Raw genomic sequence first — 19,088 nt, 5'->3', positions numbered from 1 at the left:
TATGATGTTTCTCGCCAGTACCAGGAGAAAGAATTTTCAACGCTGATAAAGCTGAACTATTCTACAAGATGGTGCAAAATCCGAACCAAAAATTTAAAGATCAAAGCTCTCGTGTGCCCGAATATGATCAGCATTAAACGTCACTGCCTTGTGGTTATTGAAAAATCTCAAAAGATAAATTGCTTACAAAATATGAAAATTCTTCCTGCTTTCTATAAAGGTAATTATAACATAAAGTTGTCGTCAAAAATATTCGAAGAACCTTTAACCAAAAATTGGAAGATTCTACTCTTGATTAACCAATGTACTGCACACACCAGATGTCAAAAACTTTGGATTGTTTCCTTCTCCTCCTATACAACTTCTATTATGCTCTTTATGGATCAAAATGTACAGAAATTTTAAGTGTTATTAGAGAAAATATCTTGTTTCAAGTAATAAATGGAAGTATGAGAATCAAGTAGATTATAACATTTCACTTCTTGGTGCAATGCTAACGCTAGAAAATTCACGGTGATTAGTTACATAATCAACTGTCTGTTCCTTCTGGATTCGTTTGACTTCCCGATTCTTTGCGAACGAAACTTTCCATCCATTATTCGGTATGGTGGAATTTTCACTGTATAATGAATTCCCTTTATTACTCAACCCTTCTAGAATTTCCCTGTTATAAGTGACTTAATAGCAAAGAAATCGTGATTGATTCAAGCTTGTAAATAATATTTCACTTTGGTGATGGCTCTCCCGAATACAGGCTTTTGGATTAATTAATGTGAGAATATTTTATTAAACTATTAATACAAATATTTTTAAAAATAAACTATAAATAAAAAATTCCGAAATGTTTATAGTTTTAGTACGTAAAGTTTCAGTAAATTTTAATTCAAATATTGACTTTTGTCTCTTCTCGTTGATTTATTAAACAGATATTGATTATTAAACATTGATTATGGATATTTAAAACTGTAAATAATAATAATAACTTACTTAAAAAGTTAGAAAATTTAGCATCTTTATCACAGCTTAATTTAAGTCAAATTAAATAAAATTTCTATAAATTTTGCAATTAAATACTTTTAGTTTCCTTATTCTGAATTTTTTAAAATTTTAAGAAACACTTATATATAAATGTTCCGTTTGAAGCTCGAGGTTATGTTATTTAAATAGAAATATAAATTATTTGCATTTAAATTATTAAACTCTAATTTTAAAACGAGAAAAAACTTCGAAAATCGTTGCTGCCAGAATTATTCCAATATGCTATTTTAAAAAATGTGATTTTACGGTCTGTCGTCCTTCAGTCTGTTGGCATTCGTTTCCGGGTTCTGCCGAGGGCTTCTGCAACCGGAAGCCGGGACCAGCAAATGCGGAAATTGATAATTTTGCCGCGACAAAACTTTTCCTTTTTGCTTCAACTTCAGGGCCAAACGGCTTAACACGAAAGCAGAAATTGGCTATTTCTTGTTTGAAAAGCCGCAGGAAGTTGGTGTTTACATTAGTTAACATTAATTGGGCTTCCCTGCTAATGAAGCAGGTGAAGTTCTGCGATAGCTTTCATTGTTAGATATTTTATACATATATTACTTCCTTTGCCTTTCACATGCCAAAAATAATGCATTTGGGCTTAACGGTAATATATATACTTAAAATTTCTACAGCTTTCTTATTTCAGGTTAAAAACTAGAAATAATCAATGCAAGAATTGTATACTAGCTTAAAAATTAGTAGTTGACCGAATTATTTCTTTGTTTAACATTGACTTCACTTAAAAGCGCTCAATACATTTGTGATGTAACTAAAAGTTATCAGTAAAATAAAATAAAAATTTCAATCAAAAAGGTCTTACAGAGTTCAGATTTTAATGATCGCCCAAGAGGATTTCTTAAGGATTTTTACGCTGTTCTCTGAGCTCGCAGTCTACCAGTCTGCTGTTGCATTCATTCCCGGTATCTTTATGATTAAGCACCATTTTTTCGCACTTACGTCATATATGATTCAACAGCAAAATTACAAAAATTTTAAAAGCAGCTTAGCAGCATATGTTTGGAATTCTCGATGCAGTATTAAGTGTCTCTATTTTTTTCAGTCTTTTCCATCATATTATTATTCAGTTTTCTAAGATGGCTTTGGCTTTACAATTTTTTTGTTTGTTTGTTTTTTTATTAGTAACATTTTGTGTGCTTATTTATTTTATTAAATATCGCGCTTTTGGTTCTGATACCACGTAAAATTCGATTCAACAGCAAAATCACAAAATATTTAAAAACAACATATCTTTAGAATTTCCGAAAGACAGTCTCGCGCGCTGGAGATTAAATTATTTTAATCCGTGCAGTGCTGCAACTGCTCGCTAGACATGTTACTGAAGACTGTGAAACATTGACAATTGATGAGAAGAGAAATTTATTGCGTAAGCAAGCAAGATGTTTCCTTTGTCTTAAATCGAATCATCGCATAAAGCAATGTAAAAGCGATCTCGTCTGCTCCAAGTGCAAAGCTCGACATAACCGTTTAATATGCTTTCGCGCTGAGAAAGAACTAAAAAAAATAAAAGCATAGAAGATTCGCATGTTCTTTCAGCGTTCTCAGGCTTTCAAATCATTGAGTTTATTAATGAAACATTCATTAAATTTTTTACAAAATATAAATATAAAATTCGAATTTCAAAATTCGGGCTTGCTGGTGCAAATGTTCGGACAGAGGACAACATTATTCAAAAGTTAATGGATCTAGGTATCATCGATTTTTCGTAATTCGAGGAACTTATATACATACATGCAGATTCTTCATCATTTAATTTACATAAAGATAATACAGGGCGATAGTATTTGGTGTCAACAATTAAAAAAATGCGTCTCCGTTTATGGTGGATGACATAAAATCCCGTTTCGGGACTAATAGCCGATAGGGCTAACGCCCTTTTGGGCTAATAAGAAGTCTGTTCTTTATCTTACCAAACACACTAAGCCTCTGCAATTAACCTGTGTATCAAACAAACACTGATTTTAGACAATTGCCCGAAATTCACACATACTTGCTCTTATAGTAGCTTAGAGTTATAAGGTGTTTTACCAACAGTGTCGGTGATGAACTGATGTCGGTGATGAATTGATAAGAAATTCCAAGATTTTACGATACCGAAACTTTATACCATTCATATATTTCTTACTAATAATTAGAATTCTAAATATAAATTGATTTCTTAATATTTTTTAAGAGTAAATTTATCAAATCCTGATTAATCTAGGGTAATAACAAGCACACTAAAACACCAAATAACACAATATCAAAGGACAGCAAGAAAACGATAAAGAAAGAAATATCTAGTATAATAATTAACTGAAAACTACTATGAATAATTTACTAATATATTCAAATGATTTAAACTGGAGAATAAGTCCATTTGGACACATCAATTAATCAGTATTTAAAAAAAAAAGAAAACACTTTAATTAATGAAAGCATAAGCATCATTAGAAATAAACAAACTTAGTTACAAATTACATTAAAAACAATATTTAACAAAGAATTTGGATAATTATCCTTGAGTTTAAAACCAAAGCAAGGTACAACTTTAACAATTAATATTAAAGGTAATGTGCCGAATTTATTGTGATGAATCACATTATACTGACTAAAATTTAAAATTAAAAACATATCAAAGTTTTCAGATTTTATGTTACACCCAAAAGGGAGTTTTTTAAACGTTTTGTGCGTTACTTTTATTTATTAAATACCATGTTCTTCGCAGTTAAATCACATAAAGTTAAATTCAACAATAATACAAAAAAATATTTAAAAAGAGCATATCATTATAACATTTTAGTTCGGGCGCTACTTCTAGAGACATACAGGAGACCCTCCTAGAATTTTTGGAACAGAAAACGTGAGAAAACAAGCTGTCCTTTACTGCGAATTCGAACTCAGCGTAGGGAAGGAGAAATAAGGAAAGAATCCTTACAAAGGTTAAAAATGTGTTTCTTATGATTGTATGAAAAAGGGACTTACGTCTGTAGTGTTTCAACAGCTTAAAACCAGAATAAAAGCGTGTTTATATATGCATATATAGTTTATATATATGCATCAGTATTTTAGTCATCAGTCAAAGTCATCAGTATTTTAGTCATCAGTCAAAGTCATCAGTATTTTTATGCTAATCATCACAAAAATATAACTTTCGCACAATCTGCTTCCATTTGCGGTGAAAAACGTGAACTTACGTGACGCATTTCAAAACACAAAAGTAATATCGTTAACATAGAAAAATCGAAAATAAGTTCGCAAAATATGTGATAGAGTTGCAATATTTAGTAACTTCATTATACATGCTACCGTGAATTTAAAGTTGATTTGAAAAGGATGAAATTGCTTTAGGCGATAAGAATTTCGTGTATTCGAAGCAAAAGAATTTAAGATTAAATTTATTTTTCGCGCAAAATATATTTCAGAGACACAATAAATACATTTTTAAAGAATTTAGCTTTAGGCATTTGGTTCCCGCAAGTTTGAAATTTATTGCAAATCTTAGAACGAATTTCTATAAAAAGATGACAAAAATGTAAATTTTAATTGCATGCGACATTATAATCTTGTAATATCCAATTTCAGAGCATTTTTAAACATAAAACGTTTCAATGAAAGGAAAAATGTCCATAATTAAAACAATCATTTTATGGAGCATAAAATTATATGGAAAGCATTCTCTGAATATTTAAATGCAGTCATTTGTTAAAAAAGGAACATGAATTCATATAAAGCTGTACTTTCGTTCCTCCTTTCTCTTTTCTGTATTTATTACAATGTGTGCGTGGTCTGAGAGAATTTAATTGTACTATATTAAGTGAATTATCGCTATTTCTGTTTGTTCTTTGATCATGTACCACAAGTAAGTGTTAGAAAATATTATATTTTTGTCAATAAACAGGAAGCTTTGCTCGTCTAATCTTGTCTAAGAACTAGTTTGTATTTACAAAACTCCATTTTGCTATATATATTTCTTTTCCTTTGTATATTTTCACCGTTTATTATGCGTTATTTCCACTAAGTTTTATTTCTACAGACACAAGAAAGTACAATTAACCATCTTTTAGAATCACCTCTATATAGTAACCAAACTTTGGAAGTAATCGATATGTCTGAAAACATTTATAACACGTCCTTTTATGCAACATACAATTAAAATTATATAGTAGCATAAAATGGAACATAAAAATATATAGAACTGTAAAATAAACACATCTTTATATGGTACATAAAATTACATAGGAGCATAAAAGGGAACATAAAATTATATAGAAGCATAAAATAAACACATCTTTTATAGAACATAATATGCAGAAGCATACAATTATACAGAACATAAAATTATGCAGAAACATAAAATTATATAGAACATAAAATTATGCAGAAGCATAAAATTATATAGAACATAAAATTATACCGAAGCATTCTCCGAAGATTTAAATGCAATAGTTTATTGAATATAAAGAAAGAATATGGTTTTATATAAAACTGAACTTTTCTTTCCTCCTTTCTTTCGTATTTGTTACAATCTCTACGTAGTCTGGGAGAATTTAATTATACTATAATAAATGAATTATCGTAATTTCATTTTCTGATCATGCACCATGGGTAAGTGTTATATTATAAAATATTATATTTTTTCGGTAAATAGAAAAGTTTGCCCGTTTAATCTTGTACCAGAGCCAGTTTGTCTTTTCCAAACTCCATTTGCTATATACATTTTTTCCTTCTTATAGACTCATAATTTGTAATGAGTTTTTCTCACTAACTGTTATTTCTACAGACACCAAATAGTATAATGAACCATCTCTTGTAAACATCGCTGTACAGTAGCAAAACATAGGAAATGATTAGCATCTCTAAAAGCATTTACAAACACTTACAAACATCGGTGTTTATAGTTTTAATGCTATTGCACTGATGATTGCATTGAATTATAATGCATTGAAATATCTTTTTTCACTTTCAAATGCAAATGTTTTATGTATTAAACTGATTAAGTATTTACATTTTTACTTCCTTGTATGAAGTAAATGAATTTCTCTCCCTCCAAGCCATTTGGGGAAATTGTTTGCATGGCATATGTACGTATGGACAGAGTAAAGGACTGTTTTTTTATAAAGCGGATTTTAAGATGAATTTAAAACGTATTTAGAATGAATGTTTTTGAAAACGGTCAGCCTCGACTAATGTAACATCTAGTTGCGCTGCATTAAAACGTTAAGTTAAGATAGAAAAATCTGGAACTTGTGAGAAGAGATGAATTTAGGGGCAAATCATCAAATTTAGAATGTTAATTTTGAGGTCGCCAATTATTTTTTGAAACAGCTATCACATTTAGTTATATCTTATATATATATATATATATATATATATATCATTAAGGAGATAAAGTAAGAAATTTAGAACTCCCCCTGATGAAGTGACATTGAGGTTGATTGAATTCCTCTTCTGTTTTTGTTCATTTTTCATTAAATTCCAAAATGTTTTGAAGTGGGGTTTTACTTGTTTGAAATGTTTTGGTTTTAACATTTCAAAATTCTTTGTTGCATTTATATAATTTTTTGAAATTTATTAATTATGAATTTCAATTTCTGGTCTTTGTGAAATATTAGTTCTATATTTCTTACTTTATGTCTTTAATGATAATTTTTCTGCAGCTTAATGCGCGAAAATACTAGGCATGTTTGTGTTTTGTTTTCAAAAGAATTGTTTTATATATATATACAGACATATACATTTATATAACCACCTTCTTTCCCGGCTGGATGAACTCTGTTCTTTTACATCCTTCTACGAAGTAAATGAAGTAATGTAATCGCGAAGAATATCTGGTATCATTATTTCAACGAAAATATCCATTTTGATCGCTTTTGAATTGATTTGAATTATTTTTTTTTTTTTTTTTTTTTTTTTTTTTTTTGCGTTACGGAAAGAAATACATAGAATAAAAGACTCTTTTTTTTTTCAAAACAGATTGTACATTGGATTTAAAATGGATTCAAGAGGGATTTATTTCGTGACGTCTTTACGTACGTACGTACACTCGTTTGTATATGTCTCTCATAAATCAAAAACGACTAGCTATAGATGGTTGAAATTTTATATATAGGACTGCTATAACATTTAACTGTGCACCTCCCTTTTTTGTTGCAATCTGGTGCACCCAAAATATATGTATTATAATGCACTGAATCATTTTCTAATTTATTATTTATTATCGCCTTTGACAAAAGTAGTTACAATTCTATTGAAGTTATGTAAGCATATTTATAAACTGGATCTTGAATAAATTTAAAATGGAAACATTAAAAAAGTATAATCTAAATATGTACTCACTCCTTCTCCCGACTCGTTGAGCTTTGCTTTTGTAATCTTATATATTTGCAAATTGTGCATTTTTTGCTTTACGAGGGATTGAATATGTTTCGGTTAAGTTTTCTGTGCCATAATTAATTAGCATGCAATAGTTTTGGAATTGTCAAAAATTTAAAAGTGGAGCTAAGCGCTAATGTGGCACGAATTTCTTTTCATTTGAAAATCCTAGTAGTGTGTTAAATTAAGTCAGTTGGTGCACCAACTTTTTCGCTCTGACGAGTGGGGGAGGGGGCAGATGTTAACTTTAAGTACTGGTGCACCAAAATGTTTTTTGCCCGTTGATTGAAATGCTTGTTTTTGCATAGAAACTCTAATTTTAATTGTGAAAATTGTTTTTTTAACTGTATTAACTCTGCTTGGTGTTTTACGCTTTTCTGTAAAACTTTCAAGCGTTGCCTTTTCTTATACCATTCGTTTTCTATCCCAGCAAATGTAACTATATAGCCATCGTGGGTATTACGATCACTGATTCTAACATTTTCTCAAATTCTGATTAATTTAGCCCTTCTTTGGAAAAGAAAAGAAAATATGGTTGTAGACACATTAGATTATTCTGAAGCAGGAGTACATGAAAAATTAGCAATGACTCACCGGGATTCGAACCTGGACCTCTCGAATAAGCGCCGAGTGTGCTAACGATTACACCACGAAGGCATGATGGAATTAGGGGGAAATTATACATAACTTTTCAATCTTTCCTAATATGTGATTTGAAAAATACATGGTTATTTAAAATTTAGGGTTGTTTTCTTCTAAGTATTAGAAAATGAGCCATGCATGCATTATTTTATTATCTCCAGGCATTTATATTCTACCTATCTGGCATTTTATATTGTATAGCTCTTCTGCATATTCTTATAAATGAATCTGAGATACTTTAGGATACGTTACTGTAAATGACAAGCAGATAAGCAGCTTTACTTTTTCACTAAAATACTCAACATGCACAAGAAAAGCTGTGAAGCTAATCTGCGATAATTTCGGAAACACGTATTGAGGTTAGCAGACTTTTACGTTTAGGGGGAGCTCACAAATGAAACACGAACGGAAGGAATTAACTTAAGAAGATTGGAGGTTGCTCGTGGAGATTAGGATAAAGCTGTGGTCGTTATTTTTCGCCGGGCAACCGTGATCCTACGTGAGTTCCGGTCAAGAGTTTAGGAAGAAAGAATACCAAAACGGGATATATTAATCCCCGTTTGCGGACGAGTTTGCAAAAACTATCTAATCCGTCGATTAAAGAAGTTTTCTGGATACTTCTTTGCAGGAATAAAGTTAGAAGAATGATTAAATTATTAGCAACGGTCAGTTGATTTATTTATTATGTCTTATTTATATAATTTACGGTTTTAAATAAACGTCATTCACACTTTTAGCTCAGAAAGGCTATTAGTCTCGAAACTGCATTTTGCGTCCAATCACTAGAAGCATTGTATCACTTTTCAAATTGTTGCCACCAAATATTATCGCCCTTAAAGAAAATAAATAACGAAGAATCTGCATGAATGTATGTAGATTTCTCGCACTGTGAAAAAAGAGCGGTACCTAGATCCATCAAATTTTGAATAACGTAATCCTCCACCCGAATATGATCACTACATACCCGAATTTGGAATTTGTTTTATTGCCTATTTCGCATTCTGTAAAACTTTAAGGAATTTGTATTAACGAATTCAACGATTTCAAACTGAGCATTGGCAACAGTGTAACAGAATTTAACACACTGTAACAAAGAAAAATATTTTTTATCTCCAACGAGCGAGATTGTTTACCGAAAATTCTAATTATATGTTATTTTTAAATATTTTTTATCAATCGAAAGGCGCTTTGTCCTTGAAGGACAATTGTTTTCATTTTGTGATTTTGCATTGAATCACTATAAATGTCCGTTTCACTTTTCAAACTGTTACCAACAAATGTTAGAGTCCTGCATTATATTTGAAGAAATTAAATAATGAAAAATCTGCATAAATGTACGTCTATTTCTTGCATTGTGATAAAACAACGGTACATAGAACCATCGAATTTTGAATGACGTATCTTCCTACGAATATGGGCATGTGGAAGACCCAATTTGAAATTTGGAATTTGTTTTTATGATCGATTTCATATATTGTAAAACTTTAATGAATTTTTGGGTAACAAATTCAACGATTTAAAAGCAAGCAATGGCAACACTCTACGGAGGGAAAAAACCTTTTTATCTCCAGCGCGCGGAACTGTGTATCGAAAATTCTAAAGATACGGTCAATTTAAAATTATTTTGCGACATTGCTATTGAACTTAATTTTATGGTTTAAGTGCAAAGAACATGATATTTAATAAACAAAAGGTAGCACATAAAACGTTAAAAAAATCCCCTTTGGACGTAATTTAAAATTGGAAACTTTTCAGACTTTTTTTTTTCAATATTGCTGTTGAACTGAATTTTCTGACGTTTATGCTGTTTTTAAATACTTTTAGCCCAAAGGGATGTTAGTACAAATGCTCTCGAAACGTGTATGTGTGTAAATGAAAAAAAAAAAAAAAAAAACGGGCGTAATATAAAATCTGAAGATTCGTTCAGATTTTTTTTTTTAATGTGCTGTGTAATGGAAAATATTAGCATTTAGTCTGAGCAATGTGCGTTATGTATTCTAGCAGGAATGTCATGAATATTAATTACTTATCGTTTTCTTTTTTCTTTTAAATATGCTGTGTAATGGAAAATATCAGAATTTAGTTTGAGCAATGTGCGTTATGTATTCTAGCAAGGAATGTCATGAAATGTAGTACAGTTTAATGTAGTATGAATGAAATGTAGTAGAGTTTGAATGTCATGAAATGTAGTAGAGAGAGGGGGGAAAAGGAAACTGTAAAATTCAGAATTCAGTTACTCTATAGAGACATTAGGTTATTTTGAAGCAGAACACATGAAAATATGCAATGCCCTCGCCGGGACTCGAAGCCTGGACCTTTACAATACGCGCCGAGTGTGCTAACCGTTACACCACGAAGGCTGGCTAGAAGTTGGGAGAAAATACTTTATATGCTCTCCTCTCAAAGGGCGACTGGTGACTAGGGAAACCAATCATCATTCTCCACCTTTTAGTTCGGGCGCCACTGTAGAGTCGTTACTTTATTTTGCAGCAGCAAACATGAAAAATAAGCAAGCACGGTGACAGCATCACCGTGACTCGAACCTAGAGCTCTAGATAAGCGCCAAGTGCGTTACCATTACCCACGAAGGCATGGAGAAAGGAGGGAGAAAATACCTTATAACGCTCGGATAGAAAACAGCAAAATCCAAGTGAAGTATAATACTAAATTTAAATTTAAAGTAAATATCCACAGGCAGTCTTATTTATATGAATGAAATTGTAAAGGTAAACGGTATGTATGTTTTAGCCATCAGTCTAAAATATTTTCTCTTATTTGGTGAACAAACTGTTTCCAGCAAACCTCTAAACCAAAATTTTTTCCAGAACTTCAATTATACAACAGTTAACAATGCTAAAATTTTCTCTAGTTAGTAATGCTAAAACTTTTAATGGTTAATAATATGTATAAATATTAATTACTCATCGGTTTAAGCCAGGAAACTATTCATGTTCAGTTTTAGTAGAAACAAAAGAAAACTACGATGCATTTGGACATCATAATATTATAATGTGTGCTCTTGTAAGCATACAGACAAGTAAACATATATTTTTTTTCCTTTTGAGCCAAATAAAGGAATTATTGCAATGACATCATGTGTTAGTCCATAATAAATCAGGATAATAAAGTCTGCTTTATCATTTTAACTATATGGCACTTTCCTTCCCAAAATATATTTCTCAAGATTCTCTATCTCAGGATTCTGTGTGTGTTAAGATTTAGTACTATTTGATTATCACATCCCATAATCATCCATTCTTATGATTAAGTATCTCTTGATATGTTGAATTGAGTATTCCACATCACTTCACTGTAATTGCAGGAATGATTTAGTTACCGTTTTAATAGCCAGTCTGATGAGATAAGGGTATCTGAATTAGTCGTATTTACTGAGGTAGTAGAATACCGTCGCCCTGAAGAGAACATTTGTATATTTAGGAAAACACAAGTATGTGAATGGGAATTGGAAATCATCATTCTAGTGTCAAACTTTGGTAATGGTAATGTATCATAAATTATGGTCATTTGCTGTACGTTTATCAAATAAAGGGTTCATTTTCTGGGATTATAACATCCGAGAAATGTTCATAATAACTCTTAAATGGTACCTTATAGGATTAACTGACACCACATTAGTTAGCATCCATGGAGTTTCTAACTATAAACACTTTAGTTTTATATATAGTAGGTATTGCTTAATGTTATCACGTATGCCCATGACTATTTTATAACGTAGCCGCCCAGACGAAAACGTCGTTAGTGATTGTGACTGCCGCACCGAAGAGCTTGAGTTCGAGTCCAGGGAAGACATGGATATAAACTGTCCGTCCCTTCTTAGCAGGTGGGCTACCTGTTAGGTGCCTCCATGATAAAGAGACCACCGCTTCTGGTCTTAGTGATGGCCAACGCCTATAAACGGCTAGATCCCACCATCCCCAATGGGGGGCGGTTATATAACATTAGCCAAATGATAATAATAAGGGATGGATAATTCAGAGATGAAACTGCTTGGATTGCTGAAACGGAATCAAACAGTATAATGGCTTTCTCAGAATCTTCCACTCTTGTCAATATTCGTTGATTAGCCAATCTAATAGCTTCGACTTCACCGTCAAACGGCTTGGTGTTTAGCCTTAAAATTGTATAGAATGCAAACATTTCCGAAAATGTCCCAGCACCTACATTTTCTTAATGATCCAACCAAGATCCCTCAATATGCACATGTAGCTTCTCAGGCCTTGAGCTCCGCGAATTGTAGTAGATTTAGCATTACCCAGGGATCACCACGAGGAGACCTAGTACACTAAGCAATAAAATTTACACTCTTGAATGGATTCCTGATTTTCCAAGACGGCAAGCTGTTGCTGCCTTCAGGCTAAAAACAGGCCATGACTGCTTTGCTGGTTATCTGCACAGATTCGGAATACTGTCCATCCCAAATTTTATCTTGCAGCAGTGACCATGTGATGGACGCTGAGCATCTCGGAGTATGCCCAGCTGTCTCAGGAAATATTTACGATAGATATTAAAACGCAAGAGAACCGCTACAATTTTCGCAGACTAATTGACTTATGTTATCGATATAGTTTAGGTCCATTTTTTGATGGTTCTACTTCCGTTTTGTATGTTTTGGGTTAGTTGTTTCTCCTTATATGTCTGCTCTTAGTATTTTCTCTCCGTCGAATGATGTACATAAGTGTTACTGCTAGAAATTAAAAAAAAATAATAATAATTAAGCGATAGGAAAAGTATTTTTCGAAGTATGGATAGAATTTAATACGTAAAATATCAATATATATTTTTCCAATGGCATATTGTGAACAATTACAGTTGTAACAGAGACCATTAATCTATACTAAGGCCAGATATGGTGGTCTATTTATTATGGAGGCACCTAATAGGTGGGCCACCATTGCCTCCTATGAAGAGACGGACAGTTATAACCATGCCTTCTCCAGAATTCGAACCCAGGCCCTTCGGTATCGCAGTCAGGCTGTAAAATATCAATATAACTAGAAACATATAAGTACCTAATTTCACAGGATTTTAGTCAGAAAAGCAATCATTATCAGTTGATTGTCTGGGATTCTAATGCAAAACCTCATTTTCTTTAAATGTTTATAAAGGTTTTGGAAATTATTTTTCCGTTATATAGTTAAAGTTATATAGAAATAATTATAAAATTTTAAATAAGGAAAATAATCTAAAAAGGTCACTTCGAAAAATTAACATATCTATTCATTAAGTACATTATTCATATCTCGTCCTATAATAAGTAAATAATAATTAAAAAATATAAAATCTGAAAGCTTTCAGATTTTATATTACGCCCATAGGGGCATTTTTTTAACATTTTGTGTATTAGCTCTTTATTTATTAAATATCATGTTATTCGCACTTAAACTACATAAAATTTAATTCAACAGCAATGTCACAAAATATTTAAAAACAGCATACCTTTAGAATTTCCGACAGGCAGTCTTGCGCTGAGAAGACAAATTTTTTGTTCCTGTGTAGTGTTGCTATTGCTCGCTTTGAAATCTTTAAGTTTGTTAAAAAAATTAATTAAAATTTTACGATAATAAAACAAAGTCGAAATTTAAAATTCAGGCTTTCAGGTGGCCATGTTCGGGTGAGGATTACGTTATTCAAAATTTGATGGCTCTAGATACCGTTGTTTTTCCACAATGCGAGAAACATACCTACATTGCAGATTCTTCATTATTTAATTTCTTTCAAAATAATAATACAGGGCGATAATATTTGGTGGCAACAATCTTAATCAACAATTTTAATAATCATTGAAGGGTGCCTTCCTTTCTACTGCAATAACTCTCTCATATTTTCGATTAATATATTTAACCTAATGGTTGTTAATTCAGAGATTTTTTGAAACTATATTAATTTTTGTAAACATGGGAAGCCATTTAATGTCTTTCGTTAAATGATTCCACCTTATACAGTGAATCAGTGCAAAATCTCGTTTCGAGACTAATAACTCTTCTGAGCTAATGTTAGGCTAATAAAATAGGCCTTTTAGATTGATAAATTGGAAATTTTATGCAAATTGTTTTCCTCTGGATTTTAGGGACTTATCATAATGCCGTGGTTAATTTTGACATTCGAAAACAAAAATCATTTGCCTGGACTTTTTTTTCTGTGACTATGAAGAAAATTTGACTGGACATTCATTCATGTATCCTAAAATACATCTTGTTTCTATTTGCAGATACTAGACCAAAGGATTAAATACCTGCATTCATAAGGAAATTTAATCGATGAATTAATTCCAAGGTAACGATACCTTTTTATATCTTATCATCTGTTTATGGCAATCAAATAAATAATTTTAACTGAAAAATTAATCCAAATTAAAATTAAATGCATTTATTTTGTAACACACTTCATAATTTGTAATCCTTGAATTTCATAACAGTTAATTGCGATCGACAGATAATTTTATAAAAAATGGCAGAAATGTGTTCCATTAATAACAGAAAAAGCTTTCCAAACATGTCATAAATTATTTTCACTTTTATCCTTATTAATATATTATATTATGTGACCACATATGGAAGCAACATCAGTTTATAAAACGATTTAAGTTTCATAATTTATTTGTTTTCTTGATAGAGTTTAATGGCAAAAAAAAAGAATGCTTCATTTAGATCGAGTTGGTTCTGTTATCTCCATTGCCTTAATTTATAAGTGATAGCAAAATTTTATAAATAAGGACAAAAAAATATTCGTTATTTACATTTATGTTCATTTTATGGTAAGTTTTACTTTAAGTAAGAATTTTCTATTATTAAATGTTAAGAAAATCTTATATCATAAAATATTTCTACTCTATAATCGAATTTCTATTCTTCGCTATTCACCATTATGTGAAGAGCATTTATCCAAGTGAGGAGATTTTAAAATAAATCAACAAAAGTTACAGATAGCTTTTACCTGTAGTGTTTAGAAATATGCGAAATAAAGATGAATATGTGTTGCACTATATTTAACTACAGACAATAAAAGGGTGGGAGATTTAGAAAGTGCATTTAACATCAAACGTAGAATTGAAGTGGCACACACTTTCTAAGTTAATGTTAAAAATGTAAAGTTAAACGTTTACTGGAGAAATTCAGCACATTAGCTCTAAAATAAATAAGAATCTTTATCTTTAACTATATGAAAAATCATTATTGAAGAGTTATTTACATTGTTTGACATCATCATTGTTTGACATCATCATTTATTGACTACATTTTAGGCATTAGTTTTGATTATTTTCTTGTAAAAGGAAGTAGGAATAACAATATCGTTCACAAAAGCTTGGAGACTTCAGACATGAATCCACCTATTCATTGCATTAATACCCAGTGACCACACATCTAAAAATATGTTGCATCAGCCTTTCCCAATATCGGTGCAAAATGTTTTAATGCCTAAAATTTAATGCATTACATTTTTAAAAGGTGCTAAAGCTTGAAAAGCGCTTCAGCTGTCCCTATAAAATTTAATAATTTTAGCTATCCTGAACAAGAGAATGGATACATTTATTTACAGATGGCTGTAGAATGAATAATGCTTCTCTTGCAGGTGTATATTTTAAACCTTTTTCATAGCATGCTCCAGTGGGTCAACATTTTTCAAACTCTGATGAAGAAGTTCATGTGGTCTCTTTGCCTGTGTCTAATTTGAAATTTAGAATTAAGTTTAAATTAAGCGTCAAAAATAAAATGAGATATCAGGGAACTAAAAAAGAAAGGTAAAACTATACAATTTCGGTGGATACTATCCCATGTAGATAATGATGGTAATGAAAAAGCAGGTCTCTTGGCAAAAAGGGGTGTGGAGTAATTTATTGAACAAGGTTACATTCTTCTAGATTCCTTTAGAAGAAGTATTCGAGAGACTCTTCTGTCGGCTTACAACACACAGCCATCAATTCAATCGAATGACTGTGGGGGATTATCAGGAATGAATGGAATGAGTTCAGTCGCAGGCTACGTAGAGCGGCTGTGGCTAATTTCAGACTGGGTACTGGGCAGGGCTGCTTAACCGAGCATCTCAGCAGAATAGGCATACTGACTATTTGTAAAACAGACACTATGAATAAGAAGCCGTCTGTCCGGACCTTGACCGTAAGTTACAACAAAGCTATGATGTTCTCCTGCTGTACTGGATGGCTAGGGATTTTATGTCTTAAACTCAAGGTTGCTTCTCCTCTAATCACCGAGAATTTTTAAGATTTTTAATTGTGAAATTTTTATGTCTTAATTTATTGATAAAGACTTGATTTTTAATATCGTAATTTTTAAATATTCTTAATATTTTAATTATATAATTTTGAATTTAATGTTTTAATTTTTGGCGAGCGGCCTGATGTAAACGGATTTATTTCCGAATAAAACGATAAGAAAAAAACAACAACAAATTTTAATAATGTCATTACATTCATGAATTTTTAGATTAGTGATTATCCAAGGGAAATTTTCCTTTATTGCGTTTAATTTGATTCGAAAGGCTAAGAAAATGTAATTGCATTTTAACAGCTTTTATACAGTTATTGACTAATACTAAATGGATTACACCGCCTCTATGTTAAATTTTAGATCCATTAGTGAAGATTTTATATCATTGATCATTATTTAGATTATCATAGAGTTATTCGAAGGCCTTAATTATGCCAATATGCCAAATGTGATAAAACCTTTAATGATTGCGAGAAGTCTTTTAATGATTCTAACGTTTTATCGCAGTTTAATTGTCAAATTTTGATTTCTGTGTAAAGTAAAAGAAAATTTTGTCTCTTCAATCAGCTTTTAGGCAGATTCCAGAAAGACTTTTTAAAGCAGTATTATACGTCAGTGCAGTTATTATACGCTTCTGGCATGGATAATAAAAGATCAGGATGTACTTGCATTAGCTGGGTAATTAATCTATTACTTTACAACATATCAAAAATTATCTCATATAATGTCATTTTTCTAAACCTTTAAGATTAACTGAATACAAATTACCCCTTTAAAACCATCTGTATTTTGAGGAAACCTGCTGTAATTATTTATTAGCTTTAAGACTTTATCTTTTAATTTTTTGAGATGTGGTACCCGTGTTAGGGTTATTAGCGTCCGCAAGTATTTAAGAGTGATACAGTTTTAATAAGCCTACCATTCCATTGTAGTCTTGGTAATCCAAATGAAAGGTTGCTTTTCTTCTCTTCAATGCCTGCCTTTGTGTTGTAATTGGAAGTACGTCCGGCTAGCAGTCAGATAGTCCGGAATTTGAAACCCGATGAAGGTACTTCTGATTTTTCTGTTTCCTACTCTAATAAACTGATAACTCTACAGTGGTGTTTGAGTGCATTGGCCGATAATTAAGGATTTTGCAGTTACCTTTAACAATATGTGAGTGGAACCCAGAAGAGAGCTTTAAACAGGTATCCTGAAAGTTCAGTCTGAATTGAGCGTGATGTGCAAGCATACTTCTTCTTCGATAAGCGAGGAATTTTGTGTGTTGCGTCAACAGCCAGAAGTTTTGACCAGTATTTTTTTGGATGCCAAAAGGCTGTTTGGTTACATTTAGCATGGAAAAAGTCACAGCGGAACATTATGCACAGTTTTTGGTAAATCTCCGCTAAAGAATTTAAAATAAATGAAGTGGTAAGCTCTCGAAAGGAATTCTTTATGACCGTCAAAATGTGCGCCACATACTTCTGCTAAGGTAATGGCCGCTGTACCTGCTTCAGGAATAGCAAATGCTATTTCATCCTTCATACTTGCTTTTAATGACTTTTCTATCTGAAACCTGAAGAAAGATTTTCATGGATGTGTTTCGCATATTATGATGGTGCTATGAATGCTTGAATGGTTGCTTTTTAGAATATAAGAAAGATTTTTTTTCTCCTAAGATTAAGTGCGTTACAAATCGCTGTGACAAATACTTTTGTGTTATATAAAAAAAGTAAAAGATATTTGATTTACTCTATTGTTTCTGATATCTCATTCTACGTAAATCTTGATTTCTTCGCAAAATCTTGACAGTGTAAAAAATAATGATATTAATAATGCTAATAAAATCATAAATTTAACTTTATAAAAACTATGAAATAAAAAATACATATTTGGGGAAAACAATTAATATTTTAATGTAAATTGTTTCCGTAGTTTTTATGTACAATTTCATTTTTTAGGTATATTTTCCTTTTAGTTTTAGGTAAATCTCATTTAATTTATGTTTTATTAATAAACAAATCTGAAGTGCACACCACATGGAATAATAAATTGTACGCATTCTTATAAGCATTTTATTTAAACTTGTTTTCTCGAATTTCATTAGAGATATATTTCTCATTCAATTCATTCAGTTTTCATTTCGCGGCAAGGCAAAAATACATAACTCAAAATATCTTCAATAAAAATTTAAAGATGTAGAAAAATATAAAACACCAAAGGTTAAAACAATTTAAAAAATTTACAATTAAAATTATACTTTCTAAACAAAAACAAGTAATTCGGCCAGCAGGCAAGAAGGCAGATTTTTTGGTGCACAAACTAAAAGTTTCGTTTTGGCCCCACTCGGAAAAGAGGCACTGAAGGTGCACATAGACTTAATTCACTATTCTGCTAAGTTTCAAATATACACAAATATGGCTGCTATGGCAAAAAATTAGGATTAACCGCACTTAAACAACTTTTAAATTATTGGTAATTCAACAACTATTGCATGCAGATTAACTAAAGGCATAAAATCTTAAAAGGAAAATAAAGAACAAAATAATTCAATCATTTTAAGGCAAAATATGTACGATTTACCAACATATAAGAATAAAAAACTGAGTTCACTGACACGAATACCATAGTGGGTATATATATATATATATGTAGAATCGGTACTTGCTGTATAGGAATATAATGTCTGTAAACTTACTTCTTTTGTGGCTGCCTAGGGACTAATAAACTAGTCCAATTTAGAAATAACTTGAATATTTAATGGAAACATGAATAGTTGCTACAAACTACAAAATGATTACATGTGTAGAAGGAGGAATTTAC

General features: G+C 31.2%; 1 protein-coding gene across 6 annotated transcripts in view; it reads left to right on the top strand.

Annotated features, from left to right (window-relative positions):
- Positions 1-19,088, top strand: part of LOC118205679 (neuroglobin-like) — a 334,461-nt gene that overhangs the window by 127,338 nt on the left and 188,035 nt on the right. For 4 of the 6 annotated variants that reach the window (XM_085823292.1, XM_085823288.1, XM_085823289.1 and 1 more), the window contains one exon: positions 14,270-14,334. The exons of the other annotated variants lie outside the window; for them this stretch is intronic. The gene's annotated coding sequence lies outside the window, so the exon portion shown is untranslated. The remainder of the gene's footprint in view (positions 1-14,269; positions 14,335-19,088) is intronic. 6 annotated transcript variants of the gene reach the window in all.

Source organism: Stegodyphus dumicola, chromosome 9 (assembly GCF_044657685.1).
Source record: "Stegodyphus dumicola isolate Sdum_Otavi_A_Nest chromosome 9, ASM4465768v1".
NCBI classification, from domain to species: Eukaryota; Metazoa; Arthropoda; class Arachnida; order Araneae; family Eresidae; genus Stegodyphus; species Stegodyphus dumicola.
The sequence above is the reverse complement of the archived record's forward strand: the minus strand, read 5'-3'. Positions and strand labels throughout refer to the sequence as shown.